This window comes from Puma concolor, chromosome B2, assembly GCF_028749965.1.
Source record: "Puma concolor isolate L17-30 chromosome B2, mPumCon1.1.hap2, whole genome shotgun sequence".
In the NCBI taxonomy this organism is placed as follows: domain Eukaryota; kingdom Metazoa; phylum Chordata; class Mammalia; order Carnivora; family Felidae; genus Puma; species Puma concolor.
In genome coordinates, this window is record NC_141671.1 from 24,683,151 (window position 1) to 24,701,820 (window position 18,670).

Here is an 18,670-nt window from a genome sequence, read left to right on the forward strand (position 1 = left end):
ACCATAAGAGACTCTTAAAGACTGAGAATAAACTGAGGGTTGATGGGGGGTGGGAGGGAGGGGAAAGTGGGAGAGGAAAGAAAGATGGGCATTGAGGAGGGCACCTGTTGGGATGAGCACTGGGTGTTGTATGGAAACCAATTTGACAATAAATTTCATATAAAAAAAAGCAATAGCATTATGGGTTATTTTTCTGGACCTTCCAATACTTTCCTTACAAACACATACTACTTTGAGAATTAGGGCAAAAGGATATAATAAAAAACAAAATCCAATAATTCACTTTCCAGAATCCTCCCACTTATATAACTACTTAATTACATGTGTGTGTTTCTAGTGTGTATGCCTGTGTAGGCATGCGGGTGTGTGTATTTGCATGTGTGCCCATGAATATGTGAGTGTCTTCCTGAGCCATCACCTGAGACTGATCCCAGAATAATGCTCACTAGATCTGGAGAAAGGCAACCTTCTTCCACTTGAACATACTTTCTTGGATTCTATTAAACAGGCTGAAATAACCTGTCTGTAGCCATTCCAGACTCATTTCTAATTCCCACATACCTAGTTGATTTTTGACAGACTATTTCTCTCACAAACATTCCCACCAAAGTATAGAATGGTTTTCTCCTTCACTTTATAGTGTAAATAAGAAAATAAATCACCTCTGACCTCCAAGTTCTCAATTCAGAGGCAAAGAACTCAAGATGATTATGCAGCAAAAAAATTAAGCCACATCACTGTCCTGACATCTAATCATACCAGGCTGACTGCACAGTTTTTTAGAGAGTCATTTTTCAATTGCCTGTTTTATATTATAGGGTTAAGAGGGAGAAAGAAAGCTGACAGTAAATTAAAAGTAGAAATTTTAAAATTTTTTTTTTCAACGTTTATTTATTTTGGGGACAGAGAGAGACAGAGCATGAACGGGGGAGGGGCAGAGAGAGAGGGAGACACAGAATCGGAAACAGGCTCCAGGCTCTGAGCCATCAGCCCAGAGCCCGACGCGGGGCTCAAACTCACGGAGCGCGAGATCGTGACCTGGCTGAAGTCGGACGCTTAACCGACTGCGCCACCCAGGCGCCCCTAAAAGTAGAAATTTTAAAGTATTCAGAAAAAAATCCCCCAGTAATGATAAAGTTTAATGATTAAATATTTATGACTGCAACATATTCAGCAAAGAGATATATGCTAAAAAGATAAGAGTTTATAACAGAAGATCATATATTGTGAGAAATCTCTTTTTCCAGCAGTATGGCAGACTGGATACCCTGAATAACTCACCCAAATAAAATAACTCATATAGTGGGTAAGAAATCTTTTTAAAATCCTTTTTGAACAGGAAGCATGTGTAAAGTACATGCCAGTCTCCAAAGTCAAGTGAAACCAGGAACTCAGAGTGCAAAAACCTGGAAAGTTTTGGCAAAACCTGGAATCTTTGAGCTCGTGGTTTAAGGACTACACCAGATACAGGGGGCAGAAGGTAAAGTCTAGAGCACACCCCAGATAGAGACTGAAATGGAGATTCTCATAAAAAGCTTAGACTCACAGTGAAAGCCCCCCTGTGCAGAAAGGCACAGCAGGGAAACTGACTCTAAATCCTAGGGTTAGAAGGAGCAAAATTAAAGTAATCCCCTGGGAATTCATAACTACAAATGGGACTTCATGTGGATTTGGGTTTCTGTTACCTATGCAGTCTGAAAAACCTCAAAAAGAAAAGTTAACCTGAGGTGGTATTTGGTTGGTATTGTTCCATGGTGATTGGCAAGAAAAATCCAAGGCTTCAACTTCGACCCAGGCCTCAAAGAATCTCCACAGACAAATTTCTAATAAAAATGAACAGTTCTGGGGTGCCTGGGTGGCTCAGTTGCTTAAACATCTGACTCTTGGTCTCAGCTCAGGTTTTGATCTCACGGTTCATGGGTTCAAACCCTGTGTCAGGCTCTGTACTGACAGCTCAGAGCCTGGAGCCTGCTTTGGATTCTGTGTCTCCCTCTCTCTCTGACTCTCCCCTGCTCACACTCTGTCTGTCTCCCTCAAAAATAAATAAACATTAAAAAATTTTTTAAAAAGGAGATCTTAAAAGGAAGTCAAAGATGTCAACAAATAAATAACAATTTGACTGACTGCTCACCTATCATAGCCACAATGGAAATTAGAAGATAATAGAATAAATATTTTCAATAAGCTGAAAGAAAATAATTACCAATAAAGAATTCTATAACCAGAAAGACTAACTTTCAAAGAAGAGGGAAAACAAATTATTGCAACAAACAAAAATTAAAGGTTTGTCACAAAAACATTCTCAGCAAATTAAATTCTAAAGGATGTACTTCAGGTAGAATAAATGTGATCACAGATAGAAGGTCTAAAATCCAGGGAGGAATGGTGAGTAAAGATTCTTGTGAATATGTAGGCAAATTCAAACAAACATTGACTCTCACACAATAATTATAAAAAGTTGGAAAATAGGCTAAAAGTAAAATACTGGAAAACTAGTATAAGATTTGGTATGGAGGTGATTAGGACTAATGCATTTCAAGGTCACTACATTATTGAAAAGAAGGGTAAATAATGTACAAATACAAATACTTGAAAGTCAAGTATGGAAAACAATAAATCAAATAAACACAAACAAAAAATCTGAGTGATTATATCAATATAACAAAATATACACTTTCAGGCAAAAGACATTATAGGACATTTCAGGCAAATGACACAGAATGTCATTTGAAAATGACAATTAACCATAATTCTAAATTTGTATGCTGTTAATATGCTGTTAATAACACAACCAGCCTCAAACTATATGAAGTAGAAAATGATAGATTTACAAAGAGAAACTGACAAGTCCACATTTATAGTTGGAAATTTTACTTTTCTCTTAGTACTTGGTAAATTAAGGAAACAAACAATACAGTCAGAAAAGATATACAATACTGGAACAGCACAATAAATAATGTCCATTGTTCAAATGGACAACACATAATATTCAAATACACATGAACCATGTATGAAAGTTTATCACATGTTGGACTTCAATGCATTTTAAAGAATTGGTATCAGGGGTATCTGAGTAGCTCAGTGGGTTAAACGTCCAACTCTTGATTTTAGCTCAGGTCATGATCTCACTATTTGTGAGCTCAAAACCCACATTAGGGTCTGCCCTGACAGTGCAGAGCCTTCTTGGGATTCTCTCCCTCTGGCCCTCCCCTGTCTCTCTCTCTCTCTCTCTCTCTCTCTCTCTCTCCCACTCTCCCCCAAAATAAATAAATAAACTAAAAAAAGTTAAATAAAAAAGGATTGTATCATACAGCCCAAATTTGATGACCATAATGTACTTAAATTATAAATGAATGATATAAACTAGACACAATTACATGCTATTTACAAAACTGGAAACAAAAGGATAAAAAATATATACCATGAAAACACTAACCAAAAGGAAGCTGGAGAGGTTACGTTGATATTAGAAAAAGTAATACTTAGGGCAAGAAGAATTACTAGATAAAGAGGGACATTTCATAATGATAAAAAGATAAATTCAATGGGACAACACAGAAATCATAAAGTAATATACATCTAACATTTAGCTTCAAAATATAAAAAGCAAAGACAGAGATAAAAAGAAAAATAGATTTTCTTTTCCAATCATAATTGAGACTTGTTTTCATGAGTATACAGTTTAATGGATTTACACACAGAACACACCCACTTGAAAAAAAAGAACATTATACCACAGAAGCTCCCATAAAATCCCCTCCCAACCAATGCTCCCTCCCTTGACTTTTTTTAATAGACATTATTTCAAAGAGAAGTTTTAGATTCACAGCAAAATTGAAGGGAAGGTACAGAGATTTCCAACAGACCCCCTTGCCCCACACATTCATAACACATTCATTATCAAAATCCTCCTCCCCTCCACAGAGTGATACATTTGTCACAGTCAATAAACCTTAATTAATGCATCATTATCACCTAAAGCCCATAATTAACTTAACTAAGAATTCACTCTTGGTTCACATTCTGCATGTTTGGACAAATGTATAATGGCATGCATCCACCATTATAGTATCATACAGGAGAGTTTCACTGTCCCCAAAATCTTCTTTGCTGCACCCATTTATCCTTCCCACCCCTCTAACTCCTAGAAACGACTGCTCCATTGTTTTTGTTTGTTTTTACTGTCCCCATTGTTTTGCCTTTCCCAGAATGTCATATATTTGAGATCATATAGTATACAGCCTTTTCAGATTGGTTTCTTTCACTTAGTAATACACATTTAAGTTTCCTTCATGTTTTTTCATGGCTCAATAGCTCATTTCTTTTTAGCACTGAATAATATTCCGTTGTCTAGATGTACCACAATTTATTCATTCACATACTAAAGGACATCTTTATTGCTTCAAAGTTTTGTAAATTTTAAATAAAGGTGCTATAGGGGCGCCTGGGTGGCTCAGTCGGTTAAACGTCCGACTTCGGCTCAGGTCATGATCTCACGGTGCGTGAGTTCGAGCCCCGCGTCGGGCTCTGTGCTGACAGCTCAGAGCCTGGAGCCCATTTCAGATTCTGTGTCTCCCTCTCTCTCTGACCCTCCCCTGTTCATGCTCTGTCTCTCTCTGTCTCAAAAATAAATCAACGTTAAAAAAAATTTAAAAATAAATTAATTAAATAAATAAATAAATAAATAAATAAACGTGCTATAAACATCAATGTGCAGGTATTTGGGTAGGATAATTAGGAATTTTAATACTATCAGTGCCTGATAGACCAAATGAGTAAAAATGTCAGCAAGAATATAGTAAATTTAAACAATACAATTAACCAAGTTGATCAAATTGACTCATGTGGTACACAAAATTCAACAACTATAGACTATGGATTCTTTTCAAGAGCACATGAGGCATTGATCAAGATGGACTGCATGCCAGGCCATAAAGCAAGTCTCAACAAATTTCAAAGGATTAAAACCACACAAAATATGAAATTTAACTAGAAATGAAGTTTTTTTAAAGGTCATTAGAAAATACCCAGAAATGACAAGAGATCATAATACATATATCTTTGTTGGGTACCAGCTATTTTGTTTCTAATAGTTCCATGTTTTGTTAGCATCTCCATAACTTCCTGCAGGTCAGGAGGTGATCCTGCATCAGACCACAGTGGCAGTTCAACCCCAAGTCTCTGCACTCCAAATGAAGCACCAGAGGAAAAAAAAAAAAAAATGTCAGTTACAAGAGCTCTGTATTAGGTATAAATGGTTAGGGCCTTATCCCACCATCTATTTTAATCACTGGCTGAGAACTACCCTAAGAATAGCATGCACTCAGTTACCACTGCTTTGCTCAGACATTAGCCGGGAGGTTTCTCCAAGAAGACCATGACCTTGGCTTAAAAACCAAAGTAGACCCTGAGGGAGATAACAGCTGGCAACAATCTGAGGACCATACTCAGAGCAACTGGGCATGTTCTTTGTTGAAGGGTTATCCAAGTCACAATCTCCATGTGTGCCACAGCTTATGGAAAAGAAGAAAGATTGAAAATCAATCATGCAAATGTCCATAAAAGATGCTAGAAGAATATTGGAAAGTAAACACAAATAAAATAAAAGGAAGAAATAATAAAGATAAGAGCAAGAAGCAATGAAATAGAAAGCAGATGAGCAAGGGAGAAAATTCACAAAGTCAAAAGTAAGTTCTTTGGAAAAATTTAATAAAATTGATGGCTCCTAGCAAGACTTATCGAGAAAAAGAGAAAAAGATAAAGAGAATATAAACTGTGAGTATCAAAATTCAATATATACTAAAAATGTAATAAAAGGATATTATGAAAAATTTTATGCCAATACATTTGACCACTTACATGAAATGGACAGATTCCCTGAAAAGCACAACTTGCTGAAACAGCCACACACACACACAAAAGAAAATTTAAGTGGTCCTATATATGTCAAAGTAATTGAATCTATAGTTTAAAACCTATCCACAAAGAAAACTCTAGTCTCAGATGGTATCACTGGTAAATTCTTCCACATGTTTAAGGAAGAAATCATACCTCTCTTATACACACTCTACAGAGAACAGGGGATGAAACACCACTTTCCAACTTGTTTCATGAGGCCCTTGGAACATGATCTGTCAAAGATATTACAAGAAAGAAAATTATAGGCTGATTTCTGTCAGACTAAGGTGTAAAACTTCAAAACAAAATAACAACAAATCAAATCTAGTAAGTGTGGTTTATCCCAGGAACATAAGATTGATTTATAGCATTCAAAATCAACCCATATGATTCACCACATTAACAGAATAAAGGATAGATATATAATAAACTTTGTAGATTCAATAAAAGTATTTGATAAAGTTCCATACTCATTCATAATTTTTTAAAAAAAAAACCCTCAGTGGACTAGAACTAGAAGGGCACTTCCTTAATATGATAAAGGGATGACCCAAAAACCTTCTGCAAACAATATACATGAAGTCAATATATCAAACACTTGCCCCTGACTTTCAGACTGAACCAGACAAGGATGTTCACAATTGTCACTTCTGTCAACTTTGTGCTCGTGGTTAGTCTCTGTAATGTGGCTAGAAAAATAAGTTATAGATAGAAAGTTTCCAGAGAAAAATGTAAAACTCTCATTTGAAAATCTTGTTTGTCTACATAAAATATTCAAAATAATCTACACACTCACAATAATGGGTGAATTAGGCACCCATTATTAGACACATGATTAGTATACAAAAATCAAATAATTTAGGAAGTACTGTCATATATTCTAAAAGTTGGCTTAAAGTCTTCCTACCCTTGGCAATGTATTTTCTCTATTTAGGTGGTCTTCTTAGCATAAATGGCAGAAAAAATGGCTACAGCAACTTCCATATTCCTTGGAGGAGGGGGAGGAGTGCTCCCAAAAGTGGGAGCAGTCTTTTGGTTAGGGGAACAAATCTTCAGAGGGCTGTTGGGTATTAAAGGTAAGACTCAAGGTATTGGTTAAAATGGGGAGGTCCAGTAAAATGAACTAAAGTTTTCTTTATGGTAATATAAAAGGCTAGTTCCAGTGAGGTGGAGTAAGATCTAATTTTAATTGGTTTTCAGCTCTCTTTGGAAAAGGGGAGAAAAAAACATAATAGAAATGACCCTGGCTGGGAAAAGTAGACTCCATATATATGGTGAGACACAGGGCCTGAGGGGAGAGTATTCTGAGTTATTTCCAATTCTGTAGCTTATTTATGCTCCATTCTTCTCCAATGGTTTCAGCCAACCTTTAGTAACTACTAAATTAGTCAGATTTATTTTAGCATTTTCTTGGGAAATAAAGGAAGGTGTGATCATGCAGGCAGTTCAGCTGGGCCACAGAAAGACAGAAGGCAATAAAGAGGTATAGGGAGGGAACCAGGGAGAAAGCCAATTCAACAGCCAAAAGTGGTCTAGAACAAGCTAATAACTGGGGTTGGCAGTTGATCCACACTCTCTGGGAATTCTCAGAAATGTTTAGGAGGAGGGTAGATTTACTAGAGCCAAATATGGGCTATAGATTTAAGTTATTTTGTTTGGATACCAAAAAATGGTGACTCCCTCAGTTATTTGTAAAATTGAGGACCTTCAGGTTATGCTTAATGACAGTATCGATATAATAAATAACAGATGTGTGAAAATATAACACGACATGGCTTGTAAAGCATTTTCACATTTTACTATATTATCTGCCAGGTAATTCATTACTGTTTCACTTTCCAAACCTATCCCCATATTTAGAAGAGACAATATATTTTTTTCTTAAATAATACATTTAATGATATTTAAACAGAACCTAACACCATTTTCAAATACAGCTACACGGTGATTTACTTACAATTATTAAATAATTCATTCTGTCTACAATAAAGCAAACATCTCAGGTCATTTGAAATAAGCTTTTTGTTAAATTGAATTTATACCCAATCTTTCAGGAACATCTTTATTAGAGAGCCTTGGGAATACCCTCTAGTGGCATAGGCCAGATGGTTTTCTGAGTTTCCTCCTCTTAGGGTCTATGGTTTGTGGAAATGGAATAGAGTAAAGAGAAGCTCAGAAAGACCTCTGTGCCAAAAGAGAGATACAGCAAACATCCCACTCACCAGGGCAGACATGGTCACCATGACAGCAATGGAGGTCATGTTTGTGATGAGCAGATGCATCATTAAATGGCATTTGCTTTATCAGTGAATAACTTCGTCTGGTTTTTCTTCCCCTAAACTGAAGCTAATTGCTCAGTTATCTCTCCCTCAATAAAGTGTTAATCTTCTACATTAACTGCAAAAGCACTTCCAAAGTTTTGCCTGATGCAGCCAGCCCGCAGCCCACGGCAGCAGTGAAGGAAAGAAGCTAGAAGCTCCATATGTGAACAGGAGGTTGGGGCCATCTAAAAATTTTTCTAGGATGAGGCTAGAGTCAAAATATAATTTTTTTAAGTTAAAAACATGGCTCTCATACAAGTATTGAATGAACACACTTCAAAAATTTGCTTTACTGATTTATGAAGGAACTAGCAGAATTGTAAAGCTGGTAGAAAGTGAATCCGAGACATTGAACAAATGAATACAGGCATTGAAGGAAATAATGCTGTAATCAGATTGTTAAGTTAGATATAAAACAGGTTACTAGGGCAATAAAACCATAATGTTTGTCACTATCTTTTCTAAACGAGAAAAATCATGTGCATCTCTACTGGACAAAAATCACTTCCACCTTATAAATCTACAGGTTAACATCTGATTTCACAGAATCTGAGCCCTCAGCGATTGTAAATAGTAAGTGAAACAAAGGTCCCACTCCCCTTGAGTATGACGACAAAGGGACATGGTCATCCTTTTATTTTCTATCCAAGTTTGGGGTTTTTTTTTCCTCAACACTTAGAATTCATAACTGAATAAAATAAACGTTAAGCACATGGTTGTAAGAATGTAGCCTTTTCAACCTATAAATGGCAACAAGTTTCACTGGGATTTATGTTTTTATTGGTGTGTTTATTTCTTTGATCGCGTATTTATTTTTGCAGCAAGCGGAGACTCCGAGGCTGTCCTGCTCTCCCCGGAGGAAACACTTTATTTCATGAAAATATCTGATCTTCTTTCCATTGCCATTTAGGGAGGACAGGGCTTGCCAGGAGTACAAAGTTCAGAACATTCAGACCTCTCCCTAAACTGGACAGCCAAATTAAAAGAACTTGATTATTATGTCCTTAAAAAAAAAAAAATACAGAAACAAACCTTCAGGAAAAGAGATCAGGCCAACTCAGAAGAAAGGAAGAAAGAAAGAAGGAAAGAAAGAAAGAAAGAAAGAAAGAAAGAAAGAAAGAAAGAAAGAAAGAAAAGAAAGAGAAAGAGGAAAGAAAAGAAAGAAAGAAAGAAAGAGGAAAGAAAAGAAAGAAAGAAAGAAAGAAAGAAAGAAAGAAAGAAAGAGGAAAAGAAAGAGAAAGAAAGAAAGAAAGAGAAAAAGAAAAAGGAAGGAAGGAAGAAAAAGAAAAGAAAAAAACACAAAGCTTATTCTTGAAAGGAATAAGTTCATTGGACTTTCTCTAGGAATTCACCTATCTAAATGTACCAGGAAAAGCAGTTAAGAAAATGCAAAAGTGATGCTGGGGTAGCCCTGGGGGTGTGAGCATGCTTCAGTCTTTGTTGCTACAAGAGGGAGGGGGCAGTGACGCGGGAAGTTTCAGGATGTGGCACACGAGGGATGGATCCCCTGCTCAGACTCCAACAGGAAGGGACCACAGACGGATGGAAGGAGATCACAAGCAGGAGAGAACACACCAGGGCAGAAGGCAGCACTTAAATGAATCAGAGAGATAAGGAGTCGCAGCACCATACAGCCAGTCCCATTAACTAATGAAACAGGGAGCCATAACATCTTGTAGAGCTATTTAGAGGGAAGCAGAGGCTACCTAAAATGTTCAGTGACTGCTTGGTGTCCAGGTTGGTTTGGAATTTTAAATCAGAAGCCACAAATGCTAACATGTCGGTATTGGCAGTCACATTGTCTACGTAAGTGTCCATGAGCCCTGTTGGGGCTGGGGAATGACACTCCTTATTCCACTGAAGGTGGGCAGGGGCATCCCAGGGCCACTCATTGCTGCCATGTGAGAACAATGGCCTTAAGTTGCCAAGTCTTCAGATGGTTTTAAAGCTAGACTCTCAATTCATATGGGCAACCTCCTAGCTTTGACTTTGACGCCATTTTTTTTCAATGTCAGTGAAAGTCAAACAAAGCACATCTGTGAGCCACCACTCTGTGACCTCTGAGTTGGTGGCTGCCTTTCTTCTCATATCCAATATTACCAGTGCTCTATAAAAATCCCTCTTTCAAAGCATCTGATCTCCTTCCCTGGATGCCTCATCCCCAGATTATCTCTTTATGACTTGCTTCTTTGGATGGAAAACTCTCTGCCAAACTTTTGATTCAGCCTCTCCTAGGATTTCCCTTTCAAATAATTATTCCTGGCTTCATCCATTGCAGTGTTTTGTCAAGTGATGTTCTACCTTTGTCTGACCTTATTTGGGTCTGGCATCCCTAATACCATTTGTATGAACACAGATTCTGAGCTAGAGCATGTGTGTGCCTGTGTGTGTGTGTGCCTGTGTGTGTGTGTGTGTGTGTGTGTGTGTGTGTGTGGAAAGGGTGGGGGGAGTAATAAGAACACTGAACTGAGTTGAGAGAAAGGGATTTGTTCCAACATACAGTTGGGATATGAATAGCATGGAACATTGAGAATTAGAACTTGACAAATTAAGACTATTCCCTTAGCTACACTGGTTAATAATTACTAGCAGTGGCTCTCAACCCTGCTTCACATTACAATTACTTAGGAAGCCTTTATAACATACAAATGATTGGGCACCACCCCCAGAGATTCTGATGCAATTTGTTTGTACTATGTGATGTGGCACCAGTACTTTCTAAAAGTTCTCCAGTGATCTTAATGTGCAGCAGGGTTACAAACCACTGAGTGAGGAAAAGTCCCAGAGCCTAATGGTTCAGAAGGTGGACTTTAAAACCAGCTTTGAAGTGAGCTGCAGTTCCAATTTTGTCACCCAATAGCTATGTGACTTTGGCCAATGTGCCTGAGATGTCTAAGGCTCACTTAGTCATGTAAAACACAGAAACAAATGCCTACTTTATGAAGCTGTGTTAAATGAGGCACTGTTTGTAAAGTGCTTAGCAAGTGTAGAATAAGCAATGGTTATTACCATTATCAGCAGGTGTTAGGGAGACCTGGTATTCTCTATTGGTGGTCATTGGTTATTTAACAATATTTTAAATAATCTTGTTATTTAAAAAGAACATGTTAAACACCCATATTAAAATCCTACTGGAGATTATAATATATATATGTGTGTGTGTGTGTGTGTGTGTGTGTGTGTGTGTGTATAAATAATTAGCAAAATGTATTCTCATTCATAATAGTGTTTCAATAAATCATTTTAATGGTGACATAGGGATTGCAGATGAAGAAGTCCTTCAAGGATTGTAATATGTGGACACTTAAAATAGGCTCTTCCCACCCATTATAATCATGTGCAGAGAAGTAATACCAAAAGAAATACATATGGCTGTTATGGATATGACAAGATATTGAACCATCCTAGTAATCTAGCAAATTCAAATTAAAATAACAATGAAATCCTTTTGTGGTCTATTAGATTGGCAAAGACTTTTTAATAGCAAATGAAGAAATTTTTAATTTTATGCACTGATAGTAGGATACTAAATTGGTGTTCAATTCTTAGAGAAAAATGTAGTAGTATGTATTTTGGTACAACAGTTTCACTTCTAGAAATTAATCCTCAAGGACAATAATCAGAGATACATGAAATTTAATATGCAATCATGTTTATCACAGTGCTATTTATTATAATAGCAAAATGGCTGAAAAACAGCTTAAATGCCAATTACAATATAAATAAATGGTAGTGCATCCATATAATGGAATACTAACACTATCATTAAAAATTTATGCTTTCAAAGATTACTAAATGACATAGAAAAACACTCGCCAAAAACTGTAAGTAATGAATACATATCCAACAGAAAAATAAGGGAAAAATCCAGAATGTTAATAGTGATTATCTTTGGGTGGCGAGATTGTGAAACTTCTCTATTTTTTTTTCAAATTTTCTATAATAAACCTGTATTATTTTGATAATAAAAAATATATAAATATATAAAGCCCACAAAATTAAAAATGTCATAAAACTTTTAAATATTACATTGACAAAAGAAAGGAAGGCAAATTAAGCAACTTCTTTGAAAGCATCCTACTTTAATGATGCTTATTTGTGTTCTCCAGACCAATATCACAAGTAATTTCTGTTCCAGAGATCTGGGGACAATGAGAGAATCTCTTGCCAACAACATTGAATTGGTCAGAAAGTAAATCCTTTCCACAAAATATTTTTCCCAAGAAAAGAGAAACAGGTATGAGAATATGGAGGAAATACAATAAAAAGGTTGAATGTTTAAGGTGTCATGGGACATCCAAGTAAGGGTGCCAAATGGCAGCAGAAAATAAAGGACTGAAGCACAAGGGAAAGATTGAGACCAGAGATGTGGGTCTAGAAGTTGAGGGCATAAAGGTAAAAGCAAAGGCTGTAATGAGTTTACTTAAAAATATGTATATAAAAGGAATAGATGATCAAAGACTGAGGTCTGAGGGAAGTTACCATTTAGGAAATGGGGATGTGAAAGATGGCAGTGGTGGTAGCATATTTTTAACTTCCTCAGACTCCTCCATAAAAGTAATAAGAGAAACTAGGATGGCAAAACAAAGGCCCATTGCCAATATCTACAATATACGTTGGTTGACAAGATGTTCCAGAGATTTCTAAATCCAAAAGGTGTGCACAAATGCTGGCAGCTACAAGATCTGCATGGCATTAGCATCTATACCAGAGGAAGTTGAGGGAAGCAATAGGGCATCTGATGGCCCCAGGAACTCCAAAATAACCATCAGTGGCCACTTAGAAAAGCTCAGCAAGCCAAAGTGGAGAACAGCAGGTGAAACTGTAAGGGGTTTGCACATCCCAATAACATATGAGTTGGAAGGGTCTTGAGGAAGGTGGGCAAGGGCTGAAATGGACTATGAACTCTCCTCAAAACAAAATAGCCAAATCTCCCTTCCAAGTGTCCCACACTGAGGAGGAACTGTTGAAAACAGACTCCAAATTGAGCAGGGCAACTGACACAAAGGAAGAAGAAAATGCATATGGGACCAGGAAATATAAGGAAGCAAATTGCCATATTTTTTAACACAATGTAAATCAATAAGAAAGGGAGGTCTGTGAATTCAGGAAATCTCTCTTGAACCCAGCTTATTCTAAAAGTTCAGGAAAACTAATTTCACGTTAACATGTTCAATAGAAAAGATTGAGATCAAAGAGATAAAGAAGCAGAATAACATCCCACAAGAAGCAGAAAGAATCCCACAAAGACAGAAGAAAAATATTACATAATATTTCAAAATTAAGCAAAAAAGTCATCAAAAACAGTAAATTATATGGAAGGAAAATACATATATGAACTAGAAATCTCAGAAAGTGATGGAACTTTCAAAGAATTAGAGATATAGAATAATTATTTCAGGGACACCTGGGTGGCTCAGTTGGTTAAGCATCTGACTCTTGACTTCAGCTCAGGTGATGGTCTCATGGTTCATGGGATTGAGCCCTGGACTGGGATCTGTGCTGACAGCACAGAACCTACTTGGGACTCTCTCTCTCCCTCTCTCTCTCTGCCTCCTCCCACCCCCATTCTCTCTCTCTCTCTCTCTCTCAAAATAAATAAATAAACATTTTTTTAAAAAAAGGGAAATCATTTCAGAAGTGAAAACTAAATTAGAAAGAATACAAGAGCACACAAAACAACATTTATGGAAATAGAACATTAAAAATAATGAAGGTAAAGATAAATTGGATTAGGTGGGAAGTGACAATACAGAAGACAGGCAAAGAAAATGCAATAAATGAATAATAGGAGCCTCAGCAAAAGAAAAGTAAAGCAAGAAAACAGAACAAATACTAAAAACTATGTATTATTAAACTTTAAAGAAAAAGAAAAATTTTTTTGTTATCTAGGTAAAAATAAGTTACATAAAAGGGAATGAAAATGTGATTATCATCAGACTTTTTGATAGCAATACTTTTTTCTAGAAGAAAATGAAGCAACATATTTAAAGTACCCGAAGGAAGAAAATGTGAGCCATGGACTTTACATCCAGGTAAAGCTTATTTTCAGGTAAAAAGGCAGCAAATTGTCACCAGCACGCAGGAACTAAGAGAATATTGTTCTCAGGAGTCCTTCTTTAGAATTTACTAGAGAAAGAACTTTAATCAACCAAAATGCCTTGGAGAGACATCAGCTTAAATGCTGGCAGTAAGCATTAAATATATACTTAAATATACATTGAGTACTAAGTATATATTTAAATGTACAATAAACATATATTTAAATGTATAGTTTAAATGTACAATATATTTAGGGGCACCTGACTGGCTCACTCAGTGAAGTGTGTGGCTCTTGATCTCAGAGTTGTGGGTTTAAACCCCACATTGAGTGTAGAGATTACCTAAAATAAATATTTTTAAAAGCTTTAAATGTGCAATATATTTAAATGAAAGATAAGAAAGCGAAAGTATAAAAGATCTCCGTGCTCTGATAGTGCAGATTGTAATACGACTGTGAAAAAGGAGGAAGGCATATGTCAAAAAATGTTTAATTTTGCTTGCTTTCTTGGTAAGCCTTTACCACCTTGGTAAAGTGTTGGGATTGTTATTCTGAAAATGTTTTGGAAAAAGCAGATTAATGACTCTGTGATATCTAATTCTATCATCAGTGTGTCCCTGAGAACCAGGATTCTTGGTTTGGGAACGAATGGATATAAATGTTAAATGGAAGAGGTTAATCATCCTGTACTCCTGAATTTGAAAAGGAAGTAATGTCATAAATTCATGAGGTATTTTTTTAATCTTCAAATACCCTAGTTCTGTCCATTGAAAAGCCCTGAAATGATGACGTAACCGGTAGCAATGAGCACCATCTTGTTTCCACCTTGTGGTCTTGGAGAAATGGCTGCTTCCGAGCATAGTGCAGCAAATGCACAAGATGAGCCTGCAAAATCACGACATATAGCAAGAAAGCTACTGAAGACCCTTAGGGTTGGGTAAAGAATGCAGGAACCGACTTAAAAAGACTCCCGCTGACCAAAGATAGAAAAATTTGACCATCAATAAAGATAATTGTTGTCAGTTAAAACACACCAAAAGACACCAAATATCATTTGATACCTGAGTTTATAAATTGTAACCACCCCCCCCCACAAAGTACCCTAACCCTAATCAGTTTCCTCTGGAGGAGGCTACAGAACTGACAATTTTAAAAATCAGTAAATAAAGGGAAGATTTCAAGCTATCATTTTGCCCCCCCCCCAATTTTTTTTTGAAAATTCTACCACTGGGTAATCAACTAGCAAATGAGGGAAATTTTCTCTTTTTACAAGCATTCCAGCTAATAAATAAAGAAGAAATGATGGATTGAACTATCACCATTTTGCAATATCAAAAGAAGCAAAGAATCTGGGCATTGATTATTGGTGGCTGTTAACAACACAGAGAGACATTAGACATTATATGCCCCTCAATGAAGACCCAAACCAACTATGGGGCATCCAGGAATTAAAATAGACTTAGGAGACACATTCTGAAATAAAGTAAACAGGCAGACCTAAACTATAGTGTAGAGTGATAGTACACGGGTGATAAAATTATAAAGAAAAGTAAGTGGCAATGTAAAGATCAGAGAGTGGTTGCTTATAGTGAGAGTTTTGAGGCTTATCAGGAAAATGTGGCTGCCAAGGTCCCATTCCTTGACCTGGATGGTGGTTACAGTGGTTACTGTCATAGAGAAGAGTGTGTGGCTTAAGAAAGAAGAGGGCTGGCAATGGAACCGTGGCAAGAGAATCAATACTTAGGGCAAGAGTGCAAGAAGGAAAGGAAACCAGGGGATGGAAAAGGAGTGGACAAAGATCTAGAAGAAAACCAGAGAAAAGTGGTCTAGAACATAAAGGAAAAGAAGATGAGAGAAGATGAGAGATGTAGAGAGCAAGAGAAATAAGGGTTGTTATCCTGAAAGCCATTGCTATCCTACTTCACCTCACTGTGGCATCTCTCAGGATTGACCATGAACATCTTGAGAAGCTCTCCTTCCCTGACTTGGGCCATGTTCTGGTTTCCATTCTCATCCTGTGCCTGGATCTTCAATGGGGCATTTTCCTGTTCAGATACCATAAATAATAGAATTCTTCCAACATTCTGGCATTATTTCCTTTTTCCTTTTTAACCATTCTGTTCCAATTTCTAACACTCCCGTGACTTTACTAGCACATCTAAGGCAGTAAATCTGCGTCTCTAGTTCTCAACTTTCTCTTTAGCTCCAACTGCTTGTTGAACATTCCCATGAGGACTCCCACCAGCACTCAAAGTCCACTATCTATGAAACCAAATCAGTCAGCTCCCAACCACCATCTCCTCCTGCCTCCCCAGAATCTATAAACAAGGTCGCCATTCTTTCTTCCACATGAATTTGAAATCCTTGATCATCCAGGCTTTTCCCTCACCTTCTTTTCTAAAAGTGCCCTATCCTATAAAGTCTGCCCTCGGAATGTCTCATGAACCAACAACCAAAGTCTGTCTATTTCTTCTGCTACTTCTCCAGCGTAGGATCTTTTAATCAATGCCCTCCCCTCCCCCACCCCACCCCTATCCTCTATCCCCGCTGCAGTCTTATTGCAACAACTTTCTGGTCCATTCCATTCTGCCTACCACCAGGCTGCTCTTCCAGAATAGTTAACTTTGATTTGTAAGGGGGAAAAAAGGATTTTCTTAACATTTCTAAAATTATACCAAATAAGGAATTCCTCACCAACTACAACAAACTATCATTCAAATAAAAGGAAACCTAGTAGTGTGTTATGTGTGGTGGCAGGTGTTTTACCACTGGAAAATGTGAAATAAGTACAATACTCCTATGTAGGCAATAGTTTACTGTTACCAGAAAATAAAACCACTTCTTGTTCTGTTACACTCTTGATTTTTCTTTTTAACAGAGATTTGGAAAAAAAGCCTAGGATGCTTTCTCTAGCATGCACAGAGAAGACAGCCACAGGGACACTGACAGAGAAAGGGGGTGTCAGGGGCATGTACTGTGTTATAACTGACACTGAAAAACACGGTATATTGTTCCAACCCTAGGCATAGATACATCACTCGCTAATACTGGCATGGGGTCAGGATCACAGCTGGCGGAAGGAAAGTATGTCAAGGGTCAGAGGCACATATTAGAGCAATCACTTGCTGTAAGCCCTTCTCCTGATCCATTGCATCCAGACCCCAGACCACATCCCACCTCATTAGCACAGTAAGCAGGTAATCATGTGCCTGCTGAATTTGGGTATTCTGAAGTCTCTATCCCATTGCATTTAATACTGAATTCATTTTCTGCAAAGCTGAAAATTATAAGAGCAGGAGTAAGCATGGGCACGTGCCTGTGTGTGCTCCTGAGCATTTGTGTAGCAGTATCTGGAGGACACAAGTACTAAGAATAGGATCTTCCAGTGCTTCTAAAACTTGGCTGCACCTTAGAATCATTTGAGAAAAATGTTTAAAATCCCAGTGCATAGGCTCTTCTCTCCTTCCCAAACCAAGTTCATCAGAATCTCCCAGGTGAGGCAGGCATCAGTATTTTTTAAAACTCCCCAGGTGTTATGCATGGGTAGCCAACATTGTAAATTGCTGTCCTCTCCCACAAGTCATCGAACTGTGTCTTTCTCTTGGACACTCACCAGTACTGTAAACTCATGCCCTATGTTTGAAAACCCCTCCTTTGACCATTGTTGAGAACAGGACTGCAGATTGAGTTCCCTGACATTTACCCTTGTATGGCTTTGTTCCTCTCACTGTTTATTATTAATTTTTATTGATGTTTTTATTTTAGAGAAGGAGAGCACATACATGCAGGGAAGAGGGGCAGAGAGAGGGGTGGGGGGGGGAGAGAGAATCTTAAGCAGGCTCCATTCTCAGCACAAAACCCGATGCGAGGCTTGATCCCACAACCCTGGGATCAATGATCTGAGCTGATATCAAAAGTCAGATGCTCAACCGACTGAGCCACCCAGGTGCCCCTTCTCACTGCTTATTTTAAGAGACTGACCTTGAAAAGTAATAAGGATTGGCCTACAGTAAGAGTCATTCCTGCCTCTTGCCCACTTCTGTGGGTCCCATTCATCTGGCTATTGAATGGTGCTATTGTTTGGTGTGATTATCTGTGTGCATTGAGGCTGCAAATTCCCTAAGGGCGGACACCTGATCCTTCCCACCACTCTGCATCATACCTTGCATACAATAGGTGTTCTACGTATGGGCTTCTGATTTTTCTAGGGTCTTCAGCTCCCTTTAAATAGAAACATTTAAAAATATCTTAAAACTTTACATGCTTTCAGCTGCCTCTGACTATATTTTTACACATATTTCTAATGTAATCCTGACATAAATGCCTTCTCCTCTCACCCCTCTTGTGGTTTTTGCCACACCCTGTCTCTCCAGAATGTTCTCTCTGGGTTTGGTTTCCATGGAAATCTATC

The 18,670-nt window shown here is 37.5% G+C and overlaps 1 long non-coding RNA gene across 2 annotated transcripts in view; it reads right to left on the bottom strand.

Moving 5' to 3' along the window:
- LOC147580801 (uncharacterized) overlaps nucleotides 1-18,670 on the bottom strand; it is a 112,718-nt gene that overhangs the window by 36,281 nt on the left and 57,767 nt on the right. For both annotated transcript variants that reach the window (XR_015251111.1, XR_015251112.1), the window contains exon 2: nucleotides 6,052-6,131. This is a non-coding gene — a long non-coding RNA (uncharacterized LOC147580801). The remainder of the gene's footprint in view (nucleotides 1-6,051; nucleotides 6,132-18,670) is intronic.